This window comes from Piliocolobus tephrosceles, chromosome 19, assembly GCF_002776525.5.
Source record: "Piliocolobus tephrosceles isolate RC106 chromosome 19, ASM277652v3, whole genome shotgun sequence".
Taxonomy (NCBI): domain Eukaryota; kingdom Metazoa; phylum Chordata; class Mammalia; order Primates; family Cercopithecidae; genus Piliocolobus; species Piliocolobus tephrosceles.
In genome coordinates, this window is record NC_045452.1 from 8175695 (window position 1) to 8183946 (window position 8252).

General features: G+C 45.2%; 1 long non-coding RNA gene across 1 annotated transcript; it reads left to right on the plus strand.

Annotated features, from left to right (window-relative positions):
• Nucleotides 1–3863: 3863 nt before the first annotated feature.
• Nucleotides 3864–7913, plus strand: LOC113219889. The gene is made up of 3 exons (XR_003306862.1): nt 3864–3985; nt 5478–5607; nt 6900–7913. It is a non-coding gene; the product is annotated as an uncharacterized LOC113219889 (long non-coding RNA).
• The last annotated feature ends 339 nt before the right edge of the window (nt 7914–8252 follow it).

Genomic DNA, 8252 nt, shown 5'->3' on the forward strand with positions numbered 1-8252 from the left:
GTTCATTTCTTTTTCTTCTTTTTTCTTTTGGTTTCTCTTCTCACTTCATTTCATTCATTTGATCCTCAATCGCTGATACTCTTTCTTCCAGTTGATCAAGTCAGTTACTGAAGCTTGTGGATTTGTCGCATATTTCTTGTGTCATGGTTTTCATCTCTGTCATTTCATTTATGATCTTCTCTGCATTAATTATTCTAGCTATCAATTCTTCCACTCTTTTTTCAAGATTTTTAGTTTCTTTGCGCTGGGTACGTAATTCCTCCTTTAGCTCTGAGAAGTTTGATGTACTGAAGCCTTCTTCTCTCATCTCGTCAAAGTCATTCTCTGACCAGCTTTGATCCGTTGCTGGCGATGAGCTGCGCTCCTTTGCAGGGGGAGATGCGCTCTTATTTTTTGAATTTCCAGCTTTTCTGCCCTGCTTCTTCCCCATCTTTGTGGTTTTATCTGCTTCTGGTCTTTGATGATGGTGACGTACTGATGGGGTTTTGGTATAGGTGTTCTTCCTGTTTGATAGTTTTCCTTCTAATAGTCAGGACTCTCAGCTGTAGGTCTGTTGGAGATTGCTTGAGGTCCACTCCAGACCCTGTTTGCCTGGGTATCAGCAGCAGAGGTTGCAGAAGATACAATATTGCTGAACAGCAAGTGTACCTGTCTGATTCTTACTTTGGAAGCTTCCTCTCAGGGGTGTACTCCACCCTGCGAGGTGTGGGGTGTCAGACTGCCCCTAGTGGGGGATGTCTCCCAGTTAGTCTACTCAGGGGTCAGGGACCCACTTGAGCAGGCAGTCTGTCCGTTCTCAGATCTCAATCTCCGTGTTGGGAGATCCACTGCTCTCTTCAAAGCTGTCAGACAGAGTCGTTCGGGTCTGCACAGGCCTCTGCTGCTTCCCCTGTTGTTTTTTTAGCTGTGCCCTGCCCCCAGAGGTGGAGTCTACAGAGACAGGCAGGTTTCCTTGAGCTGCTGTGAGCTCTACCCAGTTCGAGCTTCCCAGCAGCTTTGTTTACCTACTTAAGCCTCAGCAATGGCGGGCGCCCCTCCCCCAGCCTCGCTGCTGCCTTGTGGTTAGATCGCAGACTGCTGTGCTAGCAATGAGGGAGGCTCCGTGGCCGTGGGACCCTCCCGGCCAGGTGTGGGTATAGTCTCCTGGTGTGCCTGTTTCCTTAAAGCACAGTATTGGGGTGGGAATTACCCGATTTTCCAGGTGTTGTGTTCCTCAGGTCGCCTGGCTAGGAAAAGGGATTCCCTTCCCCCTTGCGTTTCCCAGGTGAGGCAATGCCTCGCCCTGCTTCAGCTCTCGCTGGTCGGGCTGCAGCAGCTGACCAGCACCGATTGTCCGGCACTCCCCATTGAGATGACCCCAGTACCTCCGTTGAAAATGCAGAAATCACCGGTCTTCTGTGTCGCTCGCACCGGGAATTGGAGACTGGAGCTGTTCCTATTCGGCCATCTTGCTCCGCCCCCACTTCCTACTTTCAACGTGATCAGCTCGACCCGTTTTATTTACTGGATTTTATTTGAAAAAAATTTCACACACACAAAGTTTGACTCTCATTCGATCACAGCACACTGGCTGAAGAGTGTTAAAGAAAAAATTATTCTGACAAATGTGAAAACAGGAAGACTTTATTTAGGACTATCTTGTTGGGTATCAAGATGATTGCAATGGGGAGAGAGATCAGGTTCAACTTCAAATGCAACAACTGAAGATTTATGATAAAGGGTGGCGGGTTAGGGAATGGGTAAGTGGATGGAAAATTACTAAGAGGGGAGATCAAATGTAGGAGGAATTCTTGCTGAAGGCAGGCCAAGGTGAACAGATATCACCTGGGGGACAGTGGAAAGATGAGGGATTTGACCAGATACGAAGGATGACCAGACATTGGGGTGGGGGATGGTTCTCCCTAAACCAACTTAGCAGGATTCTTACTACAACTAGGCTATGTAGGCTCAGCAAAGGCAGGTGCCAAGGTCAAGGCTTAGCCAAGAAGAGGGTTCAGAGGAGCCTGACTAAAGCTCGGTCAAGGAGAAAATCTTTGTCAAGGGACAAGTGTAGCTTCATAAAAGGATAACATGGATTCTCCAGTCGGTTTATATGAACCAAAGGGAGGCACAGACCATCTTGCCTTGTCTTCTCCATCGTTTAGGATCCCAAGCACAAATCTTGCTTCTCTTCCAGCCTGCAGCCCACCTGCAAATAGATGCCCAAGGGTAGAGCAGGCCCAACATGCCAAATTTCCACTCTTAGGCTTAGCTGGGATCTACAGTCCTGTGGTTTTTTTTTTTTTTTTTTTTAATGATTCTATGGTTTTTAGTGTTCTTTGATTCTTTAGCACTATATCCTCAAATTCTATGCTCTTTGATTTTGCATTTCTTTGATTCTGAGATATGATGATCTGGGGACATGGACTCTCTGGCTCAATTATTTCAAGAAATAATCTTTATTCTTTTTTTCGGATTAATGTTTGATTAATGTGTCTAAGCTCCTCTTGCGAGACAATGGTTCATACCAGGGTGGGACATCAGGGGCAAGGGGGATGATGGGGGTGCTGCTAACTAAAAGTCTCATATATTGGCTGTGTCCACCGTCAAAACCAAAACCCGAGCAACCACACCTGGTATCAGGCATTAGGGGCCAGTATGTGACCAGGAGAGTGAGAGGGTGCCAGGTGATTAAAAGTGGGTGCATGGAGGATGGAGAGGGAGATGAGGGGCAATGAATGAAAATGAAGCAAACATCATATATTTGATATGGCAAAAAGGGGTGCTGAAATTCCTCCCATTGGGTTTGGCAAATCCTATGGTTCTCCCTTTCTATCCCCTTTCCCTACCAAATCTTCCTGCTATGTCACACTCTGCTCCCTACCAGGGATCTAAATAGCCACCTGGGTGTTTCATCTAGGTCAGTTACTTAGCAATCCTAAGGAATCTATTTGAATTTAAATGACTGCCTTCTAGACACAACACAACAATAACAACAACAATAATAATGACTTCTAAATTAGTCAGCATCAGCTGGGTCGCTGTAACAAACAACCCCAAATCTCATAAACAAAGTTTAGTTTTCACCCCTGTAAAGTCCACTGTGGGCCTAGGCAGCTATGATCCATGTGGTGACTCAGTGATCCAGGCTTTTTAAATTATGTGCTTCTGCACTGCAATTTGAGCATGCCTCATTTGCTGTGTCAGGGGAAGAGAGAGATTGGAAAATCTCATGCGGACTGTACACTTCCTTGGTCTGAAGTGATGCTCATCACTTCCATTCACAAAGCCAGTCATATGATCCCTTAGCTGGAAGAGGATAGGGAAAGGTAGTTTTCTGTGCATCCAGGAAGGATGAATCTAAAACAGCATTTAGTGAACACATAATTTTCTCCCTGTTGCAATTACCACTTCTTTTGAAATAGATACCACAAGACAATTACTCTGCAGCAATTTATTTAAATCATTTCAAAGATCCTTACAGATGAGGAAACTGAGGCCCGGATAAGTTGAATGACTTGCCTAAAGTCACACATATAATGGTAGATCTAGAATTAGAAGCCGTGGTTCTGTTTCTCCATAACCTGTGCCCCTCACTGTTCAGATGATGGATCCTCAGACTCCGGGGGAGCTGTGGGGTAACTCCCTCCATCCTTCAGCTACAGCCTGGCAACCATTGTCTTTTCTGCTCATCGCAGGCAGGGCTGGATCCATGCGAGGAAACACACCTGCTGCCTCGGGAATCCCACACTGGGGATGTGACACTCACAAAAGGCGATCAATGGTTCCTGACAATTTTTTCTTTTCATTTAGGCAAAAAATGTGGAAAGCATATTTGATCTTTGATTTTCTTCCATTTCCCATCTGTTCTTTATTAGGAGTTCAAACTTAATAACCTTCCAGAGTTGGTATCAAATTCAGATGCTGACACTCCTTGGAGAGGTTCTTTGCTGCAAGAGGATGGAAAGGATCACTCTGATTTTGTTTTTCTCCTGTTGCTCTGTCTGTAAGTCCATCTGTTTCTCTTGTCTTCTGTCTCGAATCCTTCCCACTCAAAAGGTCAACCTTACTTGTGGGTGAAGCAGGAGATGACCTGGTGTATAATTTCGGGGGTGTTGAATTGATCTGGTGTCCCTTCAGGTTCTCTCCCATGGGTGCCCTGCATATAAAACTGCACCATTCAAGGATCTTTTCTTTAGCTTATAAATCCTCTTAAGTTACCCAAGAAGATACCTTTTCAGTAGTTAGGAAAAAATCTTAAACAGATTTCAGAGGGGAAAATAAGGCAGAGAAGAAATAGCGCAGTTGGGGCAAGAGTGCTGACTTGGGTCAGAGAACCTGGAATTGAGTTACATGTAAACCACCCACCTAGAATATGGGTTTAGCAAGTCACCCAACCTCTCTAATTGTTTCTTCATCTATAAAATGGGGACGTTTTACACACATCTTACAGGGTCACTGTGGAAATGAACAGAGATGATGAAGACAACTTATATTCACCAACTGTTTTTGCAGCATGGCAGAAAAATATTCTGGAATGTTAAATAAGGTCTTGTTGTATGTGTGTGTTTTTTTAATTCCATGCATTAATTTATGTCCTGTGACCAGTGTCCTCCTTCAGGCAGCAGCCACCAGACCATGCGGCATTTATTGCCTCAGGGAAAGAATGACACAGCACAAAGCAGATAGGGACCAAGTCAGATTCTTGGCTTTTGAATTTGAAAAGCCAGCCAAGGTCTGGGCAGATAACAAAAGATATGGAAGGATGCAAAAGTGAAGCCTCCCTGTTTCCAAGAACAGAAAAGACTGAGTTGCAGAACAGACACCGATGCCTCCTTTGAGAGAGCATAAAGGGCTTAAAGTAAGGAGTGAAGGAGGGTGTTTGCAACGTACCCAAGGTCAGACATGAGCAAGAACATCTCAGCAGAAGCCAGTGGGTTAAACACACCATCAAGAACCAGATGAACCCCATTCCTGACACCCTATGGGAGGCCAGCCTCCCAGGTAAGCTGCAATGAGTCCCACCTTCTTGGGATTCATACCCTCATTCAGTCTCCTCCTTTATTATTTTATTTATTTACTTTCCAAAGACAGGGTCTTTCTCTGCTGCCCAGGCTGGAGTGCAGTAGCATGATCACGGCTCACTGCAGCCTTGAACTCCTGTGCTCATGTGATCTTCCTGCTTCAGCCTCCCCAGTAGCTGGGACTACAGGCATGTGCCACCACATCTGGCTAATTTTTAATTTTTTTGTAGAGACAGAGTTCTTATTATGTTGACCAGGCTGGTCTAGAACTCCTGGACTCAAATAATTCTCCTGTGTTAGCTCCCCAAAGCAGTGGGATTACAAGTGCAAGCTACCATGCCTGGCCTCCTTCTTCGTTATATCAGTACCACCCATGTGATCAGTGTGGTACAGAGGAGGTGATGTATGACTTCTAAGTTTATGTCATGAAGGACTTGCAGCTTTATCTCATCCTCTTGGATCCCTTGTCCTCAGGGAAGCCATGTGAGGGGGACATCTGAGCAGTCCTGTGGAGGGGCCCCCAGCCAACAGCCAGCATGAACTTGCTGGGCATGTGAGTGCACCACCTTGGAAGTGGAGCCTCCACCCCCAGTCAAGCCATCAGGTGAGATTGCAGCCCTGGCTTATATCTGACCACAACCTCATGAGCAACCCAGAACCAGGCCACCCAGGTAAGCTGCTTGTGAATTTCCCACCCACAAAAATCATGTGACATAACAAATGTTCATGGTCGCTTTAAGATGCTAAAGTTTGGGGTAATTTGCTATGTAGCAACTGATAACAATGCAACTGATAAACATTCAAGTCGGCATACTGCAATCCCCCCAGAATTTGGACACAGCCCTGGAGAAAGTGGGTAGGCGTCCCTAAATGAACTATGATAATAGTTTTGTCACCTGGAAGAACACAGGCTGTAATAGAAATTATACTCAGTTACAGAACAGTAAAGTTATATTTCTAGATTGCCTGAGTTTCTAGACTACCTGAAATATTACAGCTCATTTCATGGAGCTTCCAAATATATTTTCAGAACTCTGGAAGTCTGGGGAATGCAGGACAAGAGCTACTAGATTTTGGGAACAAGAGTGTTCTTTTTCCCACATGGGCAAAAAGGGAGCCTGAAGATACATGCTTCTCCAGTTTCAGAATTTGGGGGACCACTCAGCCTGTGCCCGTCTCTTCCAGCCTCCCTTTTGCTCCTCTTTGCACCCCTTTCTGTGAGCATGCGCAAACTCAGCTTGATGCCCAAGCCCTTCAATTTGTCTTGTTAGAAAACCCTTGTGTTAAAGAGACCATTAAAAAAAGAGGGAAAGATAAATTGCCTGAAGCTGCAAGACTCAGGAGGCAAGGGAGAGCAGGTGATGGAAAACAGGTCTGTGATTAGAGGGCAGGGGGTGGCACAGGAGCCAGAGCAGGCAAAAACATCCACTGGAGATGTCAAAATATTTGAAAATCCTCTTTCTTTGGTGAATTGAGTTACCAAAATGTTTTTTTTTTTTTTCATGCAGAGAAGAGTCTGAGATAGAGGTTAAGAATATAGTTTCCAGAGTCAGGCAGAGCTGGGCTCTGTCCCCTCCCAGCTGCTGTCAGACCTCAGGCAAATCTCTGAACCTGTCTGACACTTGGTTTCCTCATCTAGCAAGAGGAGACAATGATAAGCCTGTAAAAAATAGCCCTTAGTCTTCACCTTTCTTTGTGTATGTGTCTTTTGCGATGTGACTTTATAGCTCTTCCTGTGATGAGATGGAGTCCATTTCCCCACCCCTTGATGCTGGGATGGTCACGTGACTTATTTTGGCCGAAAAATGGGGCAGAAGTGATAATACATCAGTCTTGAGCCTAGGTCTCAGGAGGCCTTGTGCACTCTGTTCTCTCTGACCCTGTGATCCCCCATAGGGAGAGCTCAGGCTGGCCTGTTGGAGGATGATAGGCCACATGCAACAGATGTGAAGTGTCCCAGCTGACTCCATTCCAGAACACACCCCTCTTCCAGATGACCACAGATGTATGACAGAGTCAGCCAATATCTGCTGAGACATCCCCAGAAAGACAGAACATCCAGCCGACCCATGGACTCATGGGCAATCATGGATAAATGGATATTGTTTCAAGCTGCTAGGTTTGGGGTTGGTTTGTTACACAGCAATAGCTAACAGCTACACCTCTATTTTAAGGAGTTGTGAAGATAAATTGTAAAGGTACAGAAAAATGAATAGCTATAACAGCACTAGTGATTGAGTGCTGGCTCTCCCTGGTACTGTGCTTAGGACTGGCATGCATTATCTCAAAGACTTGCAGAGGCTAGAAGGGCTGCAGCTGAAGATTCTAGAAGAGTTCAAGTATAATGCCTGGCACATGGTACCTGCTTCCTATATGCTAGTTGTTGGATGCTGCTGATGCTAGCAGCATGTGGAACTCCTGACACCTGCCTCTGATTTGGTAGTGGGGTCTGAACTTTGTAATCTATGTGTCCCAGAGACCTTGGGAAGTCTTCAGCTAACGGCAGACCAGGAGGTAGCTTTTGTGATCTGAGTGCAGAGAGGTTTCTTAGAGTGAATGGCATCCAGGTAGGGTGGGGAAAAGGCATTAGCCAGGGTGCTCCACACACTCCCCTCACTAGTGTGGTCCCTGGACCAGCAGCCTCAGCCTCCCCTGGGCCCTTATTAGAAATGCAGAATCTCAGGTCCCACCCCCGCTTACTGAATCAGTAAGCGCGTTTTAACAAGGTCCCCGGGGGATTTGTGTGCATGTTAAGAGTTTGTCCAGAACACTCTTCTCAAGCTATCTGTGCTGAGGCACCGGTATTTTTTTTCAAATTCCAATTTATTGCAGAATGACAGTTTAAAAAAATACAGTAAAAAAGCAAATTCCTAGAAAAATTAAATGAATAATAAAATATACAAAATCTAAGCCCTTGTTTTTTTTTATTATTACGTTCAATAATACAAAATTGCTGTCTGCCAAATTGCTGCAAAACTTTCTAAATACTTTTCTTTCTCTGTATGTATTCTTTGTGCGTACCTCACTGTGGACAGGTAACAAACGACTTGCCACCTGGCACGGGCTGTGGACTGCCCAATGAGTAGCACCGTCTTAGAGTTGGCAGTGACAATGATACTAATACAATGTGACCACACATGATTGTGTGCTTGATATCAGCTCATAATAAGGGCTTACAAGCTTAAATACCTGGAAATCCTCTTAGCAAACTGTGGAGCAACAACTAGTGTATTTATCTTCATTTTGTAG